The sequence below is a fragment of the Dendrobates tinctorius genome, unplaced genomic scaffold, assembly GCF_039654945.1.
Source record: "Dendrobates tinctorius isolate UK_male_01 unplaced genomic scaffold, ASM3965494v1 ptg000095l, whole genome shotgun sequence".
NCBI classification, from domain to species: Eukaryota; Metazoa; Chordata; class Amphibia; order Anura; family Dendrobatidae; genus Dendrobates; species Dendrobates tinctorius.
This window is the reverse complement of record NW_027361763.1, coordinates 11,874,731-11,889,820: the sequence shown is the minus strand read 5'-3', so window position 1 is coordinate 11,889,820 and position 15,090 is coordinate 11,874,731. Positions and strand designations below refer to the sequence as shown.

At 44.0% G+C, this 15,090-nt stretch overlaps 2 pseudogenes; both read right to left on the bottom strand.

Moving 5' to 3' along the window:
- Positions 1 to 854: 854 nt before the first annotated feature.
- Positions 855 to 4,580, bottom strand: LOC141098760 (large neutral amino acids transporter small subunit 2 pseudogene; annotated as a pseudogene).
- A 5,485-nt stretch (positions 4,581 to 10,065) lies between these two features.
- Positions 10,066 to 13,445, bottom strand: LOC141098759 (large neutral amino acids transporter small subunit 2-like; annotated as a pseudogene).
- Positions 13,446 to 15,090: the final 1,645 nt, after the last annotated feature.

The following is a 15,090-nucleotide window of genomic DNA, read 5'->3' as shown; positions in this document are numbered from 1 at the left end:
CCCTTTGCCTCTATATCTACACTGCCCTGGGACTACAGCTCCACCTGTGGGGAGCTATAACATCTTTGCTGCGCCATACCACCAGTCCCAGAGGATCTGCATACAGCGTCTGCTTAACATCTCCCTTGCCGACCACCACAGGTGGCGTCACAAACTATTAATTTAATCCACTACATTCCACTATTCAATTCCCCTTTTTACATTGGGCGCCCTGGGCCATAGACCGGGTGACTGCTGCTGTGACATGCCCATCTGAGAGACTGGCCCGATACCGAGTACCCTGCAGCCCTGGGGGCCGTCCCTCTTCCATATACTGGGCATGCGCCCACTTAGTCCTGTGCTGCTCAAGCCTGCATGCGCCCCCTTCCAGCCCTCGCTCCACACCCCAGTTTCCGGTTCGCATACTATTTTAACCCGCTGGCCACCAATGCAGGCACACTCCACCGCTGACGGCGAATGCCCTGTTATATACATAAGGTATATGTCTTAGGATGCGTTTCCCTTTACCTCTACAAACGTGCTCTTTTACCCCACTATGGCAGCATTTTAATCTATATTGCGCCAACTCCACAGCCCCAGCCGGGACCTTCCTTCTGTACACCGGCAGATTCTCCTCGTACTGCCCTTAGGTACGCACTCATTCCTGAACAGTATACTGACTGTCTTTCATGTATTACTAAGTCTTGTTCCCTATTCTCCCTACATCCCTACCTGTGACTTCTGTCTTTTGGCCTGGCTTATTATTTGTTCTGGTTTACTCTTTTCTACTATAAGGTCAGTTTGTAGGTTAACATTGCGCCACCATTATAAGTGTTCGATTTTTGTATACCCTTTATTGTACTTTTGCAACCACCTTCTCTCCAGTAATTAGCTGCACCTACAGAAACACCTTCTCCCTCGGACGCATGGGCAGCATTATGTATATATTGTGTATTTTGTATAATTTTGTTAATTATATTTATAAGTGTAGAGCACCTGTCTATGTATATATTTTTGTTTTGATCGCACCACCCTTGGAAGTTTTCTGTATAATTGTTACTTTGCAGTGAGGGTTGAGAGACCCCTGATTGGGTCGAAATGTTACCTCAATTACAACACACGTTGTATAGTCATTGTTCCTATAAATAAACGCCTCTACTTCTTGCACATGAAAAAGTCCTACTTTTTGAGTGCGGTTCTGGCAGTAAGTTGTAAGTAATTTTGGTCAGAGCAATTTTGGTGGAGTAGTGGGGACAAAAGCTGGACTGTAGATGCCATAATAAATGCATTGTATGCGCGGTCAGAGGACAGTTCAGCATGGACTTGCTGTTCAAGGAGTTTGGAGGTGAACTGGAACAGTAATAAGGGACTATGGCTGGACGTTGTGATCGGGTCGAGGAACAGTTTCTTCAAAGTAGGTGAGATCGTGGCGTGTTTTTTTTTGTTTTTTTTTTCTTTTTTTTATATGTTCAGAGACATTAAACCAATACTTAGCAATATATAACGCACTATTATAATAGACAGATGTCATATATTCATGACACATATTGGTGCTAGTATAGGACCAAATTAAGGGCTAATCGCAAACATAACTAATTCAAAAAGGAAAGGAAAAAGCGATCAAAGAAAGCCCAATATTTTTTTTAGGGAAAAATATAAACTTTATTGTCAGAGTAAAAAGAACAGTAACATGGGGGAGACAAAGTGCATATGTGCGTCAGAAAAATACCCAAAAGGTACAAGCAATACAGGGCATCAGAATGGTCTAATATTTAGAGATCTATCTGTAAAATTAAACGCTGCAAGATACAGATCAATTAAGTAATCATGCATATAACAAATATATAATACAGCATTTACCCAATAGAGCGACCAGCACACCATAAGGGTCATAGATCCATCGCAGCCAAAAAAATCTTACCCGGGTAATAATGACCACGATGCCCTAAAGCCTGTACCCACCCCAACACGCGTTTCGGCATTGCCTTCGTCAGGGGGCGTTCATTCAGAGACAATAGATCCTAAAAAAAAAAAAATTTATATATAACATGTAGAGTTTTTTGGAGAACTAAAACACCTGGCATTTAATTATTCAGAGCTCCTGGATTGTACCTAGGACATTTGGGTAGTAGGAGACTGGAGTGCCCTCAAGGGGTTCTGGTAAACCGCAGCTTTAAACTGAAATAAGGTCTGACATGCCTTGGTATGGACAGGGAAAGGAAACCTGAGACCACAATGTAGAATACTGTCCTTTGTAGCAGGTTCCACCGTTGGAATGCCGTGTACCATAAAGTCCACATGTGGGGTGCAGACCGTTCAAGGAGTCATTTTTGTGTGGGTCTCATGATTGTCAGGTGTAATCCTTTGTTTAGCACTGAACATTATTTTAGTAATGCCATGTGAAATGTTCTTTTCTAAGCAGCAGATTCATGGAAGGAGTGTGAATGCGGTGGGCCAACAAGCTTTTCAGGTACCTTGATCTGGTATAAAAGTCCGTTGTGGCCAATCATGAGAAGCAATCTATAATGTTTAGGTTTTAGATGCACGTTTGCTGGGAATCATGAGACACACACACTCTTGGGGTTCAGAGTTCCTCTCGAAGGTGCATAGACATTAGGCCACCAGACACAGCAGTGTTGCATTTCCTTCTGCCCATCAGGAAAACTAGTATAGCAAATAAGGGCACTGTATATAGTGGTGATAAGGAACAGTTCCATAGTACAGTAAAAGACAGAGCAACAATGCACAACTGCAGGTCTTACAAGTACAGACAATAACGTAGCACTGACTTTAAACTGAGTGATTTATACCCTGGGACGCCACAAATACCTGAGGGCAATGGAGACAGGAAATCTAATAACCAGCATAGTCTTTGTGCACACTGAGGGACACACACATACACATTCACAAATACACACAGGTTCCATCGATCTCTGCAGGGCTGTATAATGTGGTCCTGACAGCATGGGATTTTAGGGGCAGCGGGATTGGAGTGAATGCTCAATGGAGGAGTAAAGAAGCTCAGGCATGAGCACCATCTCCATCTTCAGACCCTGGCTTATAGATTGGAGCTTACTGCTCTATTGTCTCCTCAACCCACATCTTCATTGTTCATCTGAGGATAAACCACCACACACAGCTTCTGGCCCGCTCGTGTCATTGCATCAACAAAGTTATTGAAACATTGAGGCTTTTTTTGCCAATGGAATCCAAGAAAGTACACAGGGACACCAGTAAGCATGATAGCCAGGCCTATTCTGCAGACAACAGGTTCAGAATACAAGCTGAAGCCCAGAAGGAGGAGGTAGGTAACTGGAAATATGAGGTTAACCTTTATTGGCCGAGGGATGTGTGGCTGCTTCCATCTGAGGACAATCTGCCCTGCCGCGGTAACGCCATAGAACAGGTAGTTGATGAAGCCAACATCATCGATCAGAGTATACATGTCACTAGTTAACAACGTGAGTAGCGTGGAGAGGCACGTGAATAGAAGTGCTGGGATTGGGGTGCATCGTTTTAATGTGGATCATGGCTAGGACACTTGGTAAATGACCCTCTTTTCCCCCAGCAAAAAATAACCTGGAAGAAGTAAATAGAGATCCATTGACTCCTCCAAATGTGGACAAAGCAATAGATAATGGCATTACCCAGGCCATGACACCTAGCAATTTTTCACCAAATGTCAGCCACGGCATTGGAAGCCAGTAGCTCTTGAGGGGACATGGCTGTCACATAGGCAATGTTAGCAAAAACATAAAGGTGATAAGTGGAATAGAGCTGAAGATGGCACGAGGGAGGGTCTTATAGGGATTCACTAGCTCCTATGTGACATAGTAAAGAGAGTTCCAGCCACCATATGCAAAAGATCCTTGAAGGAACGCCAGTGGAAGGAGACCAATGTCCGGCTCCTGGAAATTCTCGAAAGCATTATTTGTTTCCAGCCAGAAATATTCCCCTTTGCAGATCTGGACAATTCCCATAATTATAATAAGTCCCAATTCAAGCAGCTTCCCAGCTGTAAACATGTCTTGAACTCGAGTGGGCCCATTGTACACTGGCACAGTTCACCCAGGTGAGCAGCAGTAGACAGACAGCTGCCAATAGACGCATTGGCAGCTGACCTGATTCAGGTGCAAAACATGTTGGTAAGAGGGGCTGCAGTATGTAGTTTGAAAAGGTCAATGCAATGACTGCCTGGTTAGTAGGATAAATTACCAGGATGGCAATCCGGAGCTGGAGGAAACCTGCTAGTCCACCAAAGATGTCCCTAACATATGAATAGTCTCCCCCAGATTTGGGTATGGTGACTCCAACCTCTGCATAACATAGGGAACCCACTGCAGTGATTACTCCGGTGAAGATCCACACAATAAGGGCCATACCCACCGAACCAACATTTTCTAGTACTCCCTTTGGAGACACAAAGAGCCCAGAGCCGATGATATTTCCTACAATAATACCACAGGCACTTACTAGCCCGATCTCCTCTTTAAGGGCCACGCGCCACCTCCTCCGCCAGCACTTGAAGTGGAGCTGGAATCCTGTGCCTGATCCTCAGGGATCTTCTCAGCACTAGTTCATAGTCAGGCACCTTCTGCCATCTTGTTTGGCAAAACTACAGTATATCAAAGAGAAATAGATTTTCATCAGCTCCTGGTCGCTTGTCTCAGGGTGTCCTCTGCATGTCGCCATCAGAGCTGTCATCCTAGCCCCGTATCCTGTCACCATGTATGTGGCGGCTCCTCGCACACTGGCAGCCTCCCCGCCGTCCTCAGCTCTGTCGCTGTCCATGCTGCCTGTCAGCTCGTTTATCGAGATTGTGGCATGTTTGAAAGCAGAAGGGAAGATACCCGAAGTTAATAAGTTGGTGCTTTATAAATAAAAACCTCTATTGGTTCCATGGTGCTGTACATGAGAGTGAAGAGAGGTTGGGGCTGGGACAAGCATGGTTGATGAAGTAGAGTGGCATGTGGTCAAGTGGGGATTAGTCATTTGGAGAGAAGTTCTCCAAAGAACTTGTCTTGTTTGTTAAATCTTATATGTGACATGCAGTAGTCTTCTGCAGAGTTGAGGGGGCCAAGGAATGAGTTAAAGGCGTTTGAATAGATTTTTGGGGTTTTGGGATAAAGGATACAAGGGTATTCTTGTTTAGCAGAGGTGAGGGCAGATTTGAATGTGTGGCTTTGTTTTTTTTTGAATGCGGGGAAGTTGTCACCTTGAGTGCGTTTTTCTTCCAGCACCGCTCTGCAAACCTGGACACTTTCTGAAGCATTTTGGTGAGGTTTTTGTGCAAGAGTTGTCTATTGATTTGTTGCACTCTGCCATGCGTGAGAGGCGACCAATTCAATAGCTGATGTGAGAATGGCATTATAGAAAGCAGTGTCTGTATTGTGCTGTGAGGATATAGAGGCCAGTGATGGAACTGTCCATGTGCAAGGTTTCTGCGGGGGTCTGCTAGTTGCTGGACATGGGTGGCAGGTGAGGACAGGGATGAGTATGTAGAGGTCAGCCAGGGCGGTAGTCGTAGCGGAGTTCGTCTGGTCTTGTGTGCCCTGGTCTTCCAATACATATAAATCCTGCTTCACTGTCGGGTTAGGCTGGGTTCAGATTGTGTTCGAGTGCTGTGTTTAACGCATCTGTTACATAGCGGCATTAACGCTATGTAATGGATGCGTTAATGCACCCATAGACTGCTATAGACGAGTGCATCGCTAACGCATGTCATAATCGGCATGCGTTAGCGGTGTGCTGTCATTCTGCGATGGACCATCGGACGCGGTCTTACTCCCTTTAAAAGTAGATGGTTAGATGGGGGGCAGTCAGGTGAAGATAAGGTCTTATGTCGTCTCTGTGAGTTGTTGAGGGCGACCACTGAGTAATTCCAGAAGATGAAGTAAGCGACAGGTGTTTGGATGCTGTTGACTGGCAGGTATCGATGGGGATGTTGAAGCCATTCATGGTAGCACAAGACTCACACATTCTAAAAGCTAAAATAAATACTCAATACACCCAAATAAGGCATAAGAATAGGCTGTGATGTATTTTATTAAGAGTTACTATAAATAACTTAAAAAATATTCTCATATTGCACACTCATACAAATCCACAAACCAATTTCCAACAAACAAATCCACCCAGCAAGAGCTGGGCGATTATCCAACAGCCAAGGCCAAAATTATTGGTCCTGCCCCCCCTTAAAGAAAAACAAAAATTAAACACGAGAGCCGTTTCTCAACCAAATTCTGCAAACTCAAATTTAAAATATCCAATCCTATGTTTTATAATTTAACCATATCAGATCTAAAAATATCTCTAGAAAATCCTTTGAGATCCATGTCCCTGTAAGAAACCACGTATACTCCTTGGGAATTTTTCCATCGCTCTATTTAATCCTTTTTTCTGATGGTGTTTTTTTGTTTTTTTTTGCTTCAAAAAAAAAAAAAAATTTACAATCCTTTCCAGACCAGGACAGCCTAGGAGCCATTTCAGAAAATGGTATGCTGACTGTTGGGTAACTAACATTTAATCAAGGAAAAATCCTTCATTACCCAAAGATCCAAGGTTTTTATTTTACTCAAATCATTTCCACCAATATGCAGAATAATCAAATTTGGGACTAGGCCAAATGAAGGCCCCTTTTTTTTTTTTTTATTTTTAAGTTCACTAAGAATATTCACCCACTCTAAACTTCTCACATCATGCCAAAATATATGAAAACTGTCCTTGTCAAGAAAAATTCTCAGAGCAACATCTCTTGGATGCCCTCTTCTGGGCCCAATGAATAGAACGGCCCACAGTCCAGATAACATGCGGACTTAAAATGCTTAGCTACTTACCGGTAGCTGTGTTTTTCAGGAGCACACGACAGCACCACGAGAGAGGGGATCCGCCCTTAGAGCACAGGAATCCTCCAGACACAAAAAGGGTGGCCCTATCCCTCGCTTTAGTTGGATTAGAGCATGAGGACCTCCCTGGTTAGTAGCAACATGTATAATCCAATTAAATACTCACACCCATGCCTAAGGTCTAACTCCTGAGAAAAAGGTGCTGATCCATACGTGAGAACTAAGATAGGGAGGGAATGGAAAGGTGATGTCGTGTGCTCCTGAAAAACACAGCGACCGGTAAGTAGCTAAGCATTTATTCAGTCACCACGACAGCACAACGAGAGAATTAAAGATGTGAAGCGCCTAGGGAGGGACAGCTGCCTTAAGCACCTTTCTCCCCGACTGTGCCCCCTGCCGGCTGTGCCCGGGGCAACTGCCCCAGCTGCCCCCCCCAGATACGCCTGTGCGCACACACCCCTCTCTGGCTGGCAGAACTCTTGGTGGCTGGCAGGCTTCTGGCTGGCAGGTTGCTGGCAGGCTTCAGGATGGCAGGAGTGTTGCTGGCGGTCTTCTTCCTCTGGATGCTTGCTGGCACATTGAGGAATGAAGCCACATGACAGGTTTTATAGTTTTGGGGCTGCCTGGACAATTGGCTACTAAATACAGACTAGGAGTATGCTCAGTGTAAAAAAACGGAATCCGTAACAGGATTCTGTCATTTGACGGACAGCGACTGATCCAGCGCCCATAGGCTTCCATTCTAGCCAACGACTGACGCACAGTGGACGAAACGCAAGGCCATCCATTGTAATCCGCCGCTAATGAAACTCTATGGGGAAAAAGACGGATCTGGCAGGCAAATCCGTTGGATCCATTTTTTTGTGCAAATGGTGGGTTTTGACTGACGCCAGAAAACTGAAGTGTGAAACAGGCCTTACAGTCACAAGCTTGCATTTCTGGCACAAAGTTTCTATTCCTCTGACAAGTCTATAAACCTACAGCACACATTGCACCTCACCCTATGGGTATTCTCCATGTTACACAAAATGACTGAATTGTGGAACAGTTTTAAGGAAAAGGTCAAACTGTGGAGCATCTTTACATCACCTTAATCTAGCTACTCCCAAAGATCTTCAGACTCATGGCGACTATTCACATTTCCTAGAAGGCACCAGAAATATTACTTTTCTTGCACTTCAATTCCTGAATTGTCTGGCTCTAGCAGTAATAAGAGTAAATGCCGTGCGCTCTGTAGTAGGTGCAGGCTCAACCTGGAGTGGATCCAGTAGAGTCACAGATAAGAATAAACAGCCGCACTCAAAGTAGGACTTTCATGTTCAAGAAGTAGAGGAGTTTATAGTCACCACAGCAAATTAAATGGTGTAATCGAGGTAACGTTTTGACCCGATCAGGGGGCTTTCTCAAACCTCACTGCAAAAAAACAATTATACAGAAAATTAATTTCTAAGGGTGGTGTGGTCAAAATAAACAAATATATATATGGACCTAAATAGGTGCTATAAACATAGTTACACAATATATCCATAATGCTGCCCATGCTTCCGGGGGAGAAGGTGTTTTTGTAGGTGCAGCTAATTACTGGAGAGAAGGCGGTTGCAAAAGTACAATAAAGGGTATACAAAAATGGAACACTTATAATGGTGGCGCAATGTTAACCTACAAACTGACCTTATAGTAGAAAAGCGTAAACCAGAACAAATAAGCCAGGCCAAAAGACAGAAGTCACAGGTAGGGATGTAGGGAGAATAGGCAACAAGACTTAGTAATACATGAAAGACAGTCAGTATACTGTTCAGGAATGAGTGCGCACCTACGGGCAGTACGAGGAGAGTCTGCCGGTGTACAGAAGGAAGGTCCCGGCTGGGAATGTGGAGTTGGAGCAATATAGATTAAAATGTTGCTGTAGTGGGGTAAAAGAGCACATTTGTAGAGGTAAAGGGAAACGCATCCTAAGACATGCCTTATTTATATAACAGGGCGTTCGCCGTCTGCGGTGGAGTGTGCCTGCATTGGTGGCCAGTGGGTTAAAGTAGTATACCAACTGGTAACTGGGGGGTGGATCGAGGGCTGGAAGGGGGCGCATGCGCTGTGAGGAGGACGGAAAGGAGGCTTGAGCAGCACAGGACTAAGTGGGCGCGTGCGCAGTATAACGAAGCGGTATAGAGAAGCGAGTGTGCCGTGGACGCATGCGCAGTATGAGGCACAGGGACGTTGCTTGCGTCTGCATGGTTGGCTGTGTGCCGCGGGCACATGCGCTGAAGACAAAGTGACTGAGGGCAATGGCTGTAAAATCCAACAAGGCGCAATGTTGGGGAGAGGGATAGAAAAAAACTGAATCGATAAGAGAATTGGAAAAGAAAATGAAATTAAAATGAGAGGATGAAAAAATGGAGAAATAGAAATAAAAATAAAATAAAGAGTATATAGAAAATAAGGTAAAACCAATGAAGAAAATGTAAAGAGGAAAAAGAACTGGAAAAATGAAAAAATGATGCAATTGAGAAAATAATAAAACAGAAGCTGCAAAAATGTGAGATTAAATGGAAATAAGACAAATAATGAAAAAATAATTATTCATTTTATTTCTATTTGCTTATTTTTCATTTCTCATTTATTTAATGTGTATAAAATGAATGGAAAATGAAAAAATGAAAAATAAAAATGAAGAAAATTGTTCTGGGGTGGGTACTTACCCTGCACGGCTAGGAGAAGGGATCAGAAGGGAACTTATGACTTCTGTCTTTTGGCCTGGCTTATTATTTGTTCTGGTTTACTCTTTTGCACTACAAGGTCAGCTTGTAGGTTAACATTGCGTCACCATTATAAGTGTTGGATTTTTGTATACCCTTTATTGTACTTTTGCAACCACCTTCTCTCCAGTAATTAGCTGCACCTACAAAAACACCTTCTCCCTCGGACACATGGGCAGCATTATGTATATATTGTGTATTTTGTATATTTTGTTCACTATATTTATACATGTAGAGCACCTGTCTATGTATATATTTGTTTTGATCGCACCACCCTTGGAAGTGTTCTGTATAATTGTATCTTTGCCGTGAGGTTTGAGAAAGACCCCTGATTGTGTCGAAACGTTCCTCGATTACAACACACATTGTATAGTCACATTGTGACTATAAATAAACGCCTCTACTTCTTGCACATGAATGTCCTACTTTTTGAGTGCGGCTCTGGCAGTAAGTCGTCAGTAATTTTGGTCAGAGCAATTTTGGTGGAGTAGTGGGGACAAAAGCTGGACTGTAGATGCCATAATTGGTGAGTTATATGCGAGGTCGGAGGACAGTTCAGCATGGACTTGCTGTTCAAGGAGTTTGGAGGTGAACTGGAACAGTAAAAAGGCACCATGGCTGGACGTTGTGATCGGGTCGAGGTACAGTTTCTTCAGGGTGTGGTTTTTTTTTTTTTTTGTAAGGCAAAAGACCCGTTTTATTACGTTCAGAGACGTGAAACCAATACTTGGCAATATATAATGCCCCATTATAATAGACAGATAATAGTCATATATTTATAACACATATTGGTGCTAGTATAGGATCAAATTAAGGGCTTATCGCAAACATAACTAATTCAAAAAGGAAAGGGAAAAAGCGATCAAAGCCCAATATTTTTTTTAGGGAAAAATATAAATTTTATTGTCAGAGTAAAAAGAACAGTAACATGGGGGAGACAAAGTGCATATGTGCGTCAGAAAAATACCCAAAAGGTACAAGCAATACAGGGCATCAGAAAGATCTTTAAGTATTAGACCAATCAGTAAAATTAAAAAAACGCTGCAAGGTACAGATCAATTAAGTAATCATGCATATAACAAATATATAATACAGCGTTAACCCAATAGAGCGACCAGCACACCATAAGGGTCAGAGAGCCATCTCAGCCAAAATAATCTTACCCGGGTAATAATGACCACTATGCCCTGAAGCCTGCACCCACCCCAACGCGCGTTTCGGCGTTTCCTTCGTCAGGGGGCGTTCAGAGACAATAGATCCTGAAATAAAAAAAATTTATATATGACATGTAGAGTTTTCTGGAGAATTAAAACACCTGGCATTTAATTAGAGCTCCTGGAGTGTACCTAGGACATTTGGGTAGTAGGAGACTGGAGTGCCCTAAAGGGGTTCTGGTTATCCGCAGCTTTAAAATGAAATAAGGTCTAAAAATGCCTGGGTACGGACAGGGAAAGGAAAGCTGAGACCACAATGTAGAACACCGTCCTTTGTAGCAGGTTGCACCGTTGGAATGCCGTGTACCATAAAGTCCACATGTGGGGTGCAGACCGTTCAAGGAGTCATTTTTGTGTGGGCCTCATGATTGTCAGGTGTAATCCATAGTTTAGCACTGAATATTATTTTAGTAATGCCATGTGAAATATTCTTTTCTAAGCAGCAGATTCATGGAAGGAGTGTGAACGCCGTGGGCCAACAAGCTTTTCAGGTACCTTGATCTGGTATAAAAGTCCGTTGTGGCCAATCAAGAGAAGTTATCTATAATAGGTTTTAGATGCACGTTTGCTGGGAATCATGAGAGACACACACTTAGGGTTCAGAGTTCCTCTCGAAGGTGCATAGACATTAGGCCACCAGACACAGCAGTGTTGCATTTCCTTCTGCCCATCAGGAAAACTAGTATAGCAAATAAGGGCACTGTATATAGTGGTGATAAGGAACAGTTCCATAGTACATTAAGACAGAGCTACAGAGAAACAACGCACAACTGCAGGTCTTGCGAGTACAGACAATAACGTAGCACTGAGTGATTTACACCCTGGGACGCTACAAATACCTGAGGGCAATGGAGACAGGAAATCTAATAACCAGCATAGTCTGTGCACACTGAGGCGCACACGCATATACAAATTTACAAATACACAGGTTCCATCAATCTCTGCAGGGCTGTATAATGTGGTCCTGACAGCATGGGATTTTAGGGGCAGCGGGATTGGAGTGAATGCTCAATGGAGGAGTAATGAAGCTCAGGCATGAGCACCATCTCAATCTTCAGACCCTGGCTTATAGATTGGAGCTTTCTGCTCTTTTGTCTCCTCACTCTCATCTTCATTGTCCATCTGAGGATAAACCACCGCACACAGCTTCTGGCCCGCTTGTGTCATTGCGTCAACAAAGTTATTGAAACATTGAGGCTTGTTTTGCCAATGGACTCCAAGAAAGTACACAGGGACACCAGTAAGCATGATGGCCAGGCCTATTCCGCAGACAACAGGGTCAGAATACAAGCTGAAGACCAGCAGAGAAGCCCAGAAGGAGGAGTTAGATAACTGGAAATATGAGGTTAACCTTTATTGGCCGAGGGATGTCTGTCCTCAGATGGAAGCAGCCCATCTGCCCTGCCGCGGTAACACCATAGAACAGGTGATGAAGCCAACATAATTGATCAGAGTATACATGTCACTAGTTAACAACGTGAGTGGAGAGGCACATGAATAGAAGTGCTGGGATTGGGGTGCATTGTTTTAATGTGGATCATGGCTAGGACACTTAGTAAATGACCCTCTCTTGCCCCAGCAAAAAATAACCTGGAAGAAGTAAATAGAGATCCACTGACTCCTCCAAATGTGGACAAAGCAACACATAATGCCATTATCCAGGCCATGACACCTAGCAATTTTTCACCAAATGTCAGCCACGGCTTTGGAAGCCAATAGCTCTTGAGGGGACTTGGCTGTCACACAGGCAATGTTAGCAAAAACATAAAGGTGACAAGTGGCACAGAGCTGATGAAGGCACGTGGGAGGTTCTTGTAGGGATTCACTAGCTCCTCTGTGACATACTAAAGAAAGTTCCAGCCACCATATGCAAAAGATCCTTGAAGGAACCCCAATGCTATGAGACCAATGTCCGGCTCCTGGAAATTCTCGAAAGCATTCTTTGTTTCCAGCCAGAAATATTCCCATTTGCAGATCTGGACAATTCCCATAATTATGATCAGTCCCAATTCAAGCAGCTTTCCAGCTGTAAACATGTCTTGAACTCGAGTGGCCCATTGTACACTGGCACAGTTCACCCAGGTGAGCAGCAGTAGACAGACAACTGCCAATAGATGCAGTCCTGGTTCAGGTGCAAAACATGTTGGGAAGAGGGTCTGCACTACGTAGTTTGAAAAGGTCAACGCAATGACTGCCTGGTTAGTAGGATAAATTACTAGTATGGCAATCCAGAGCTGGAGAAAACCTGCTAGTCCACCAAAGATGTCCTTGGCATATGAAGTCTCCCCCAGATTTGGGTATGGTGACTCCAATTTCTGCATAACATAGGGCACCCACTGCAGTGATCACTCCGGTGAAGTTCCACACAATAAGGGCCATACCCACCGAACCAGCATTCTCTAGTACTCCCTTTGGAGACACAAAGATCCCAGAGCCGATATTTCCTACAATAATACCACAGGCACTTACTAGCCCGATCTCCTTCTTAAGGGCCATGCCACCTCCTCTGCCAGCACTTGAAGTGGAGCTGGAATCCTGTGCCTGATCCTCAGGGATCTTCTCAGCACTAGTTCGTAGTTGGGCACCTTCTGCCATTTTGGTTGGCAAAATAACAGTATATCAAAAAGAAATAGATTTTCACCAGCTCCTGGTTGCTTGTCTCAGGGTGTCCTCTGCATGTCTCCGTCAGAGGTGTCATCCTAGCCCCGGATCCTTTCACCATGTATATGGTGGCTCCTCGCACACCTACAGCTTCCCCCGTCGTCCTCCGCTCTGTCGCTGTCCCCGCTGCCTGTCAGCTCGTTTATCGAGATTGTGGCATGTTTGAAAGCAGAAGGGAAGATACCCGAAGTTAATAAGTTGGAGGTTAATATTTATTTATAATGCACCATTGGTTCCATGGTGCTGTACATGAGAATGAAGAGAGGTTGGGGCTGGGACAAGCATGGTTGATGAAGTCGAGAGGCATGTGGTCAAGTGGGGATTAGTCATTTGGAGAGAAGTTCTTCAAAGAACTTGTCTTGTTTGTTAAATCTTATATGTGACATGCAGTAGTCTTCTGCAGAGTTGAGGGGGCCAAGGAACGAGTTAAAGGCGTTTGAATAGATTTTTGGGATAAAGGATACAAGGGTAGTCTTGTTTAACAGAGGTGGGGGCTGATTTGAATGTGTGGCTTTTTTTTTTTTTGAATGTGGTGAAGTTGTCACCTTGAGTGCGTTTTTCTTCCAGCACCGCTCTGCAAACCTGGACACTTTCTGGAGCATTTTGGTGAGTTTTTTGTGCAAGAGTTGTCTATTGATTTGTTGCACGCTGCCATGTGTGAGAGGCGACCAATTCAATAGCTGATGTGAGAATGGCATTATAGAAAGCAGTGTCTGTAGTGTGCTGTGAGGATATAGAGGCCAGTGATGGAACTGTCCTTGTGCAAGGTTTCTGCTGGGGTCCGCTAGTTGCTGGACATGGGTGGCAGGTGAGGACAGGGATGAGAACGTGAGTATGTAGAGTTCAGCCAGGGCGGTAGTCGTAGCGGAGTTCATCTGGTCTTGTGTGCCCTGGTCTTCCAATACATATAAATCATGCTTCACTGTCGGCTTAGGCTGGGTTCAGATTGCGTTCGAGTGCTGCGTTTAACGCATCCGTTACATAGCGGCATTAACGCTATGTAATGGATGCGTTACCACACCCATAGGCTGCTATAGACGAGTGCATCGCTAACGCATGTCATAATCTGCATGCGTTAGCGATGTGCCGTCTTTCTGCGACGGACCCTCGGACGCGGTCTTACTCTCCTTACAAGTAGATGGTCAGATGGGGGGAGAAGTTGTGATGTTAAATGGGGAGCAGTCAGGTGAAGATAAGGTCTTATGTCGTCTCTGAGTTGTTGAGGACGACCACTGAGTAATTCCAGAAGATGAATTTAGCGACAGGTGTTTGGATGCTGTTGACTGGCAGGTATCGATGGGGATGTTGAAGCCATTCATGGTAGCACAAGACTCACACATTCTAAAAGCTAAAATAAATACCCAATACACCCAAATATGGCATAAGAATAGGCTGTGATGTATTTTATTAAGAGTTACTATAAATAACTGTTCAATATGATATTTATTTAATCATACAAATCCACAAACCAATTTCCAACGACCAAATCCACCCAGCAAGAGCTGGGCGATTATCCAACAGCCAAGGCCAAAATTATTGGTCCTGCCCCCCTAAAAAAAAACAAAAAACGAGAGCCATTTCTCAACCAAATTCTGCAAACTCAAATTAAAAATATCCAATCCTGTGTTTTATAAACTA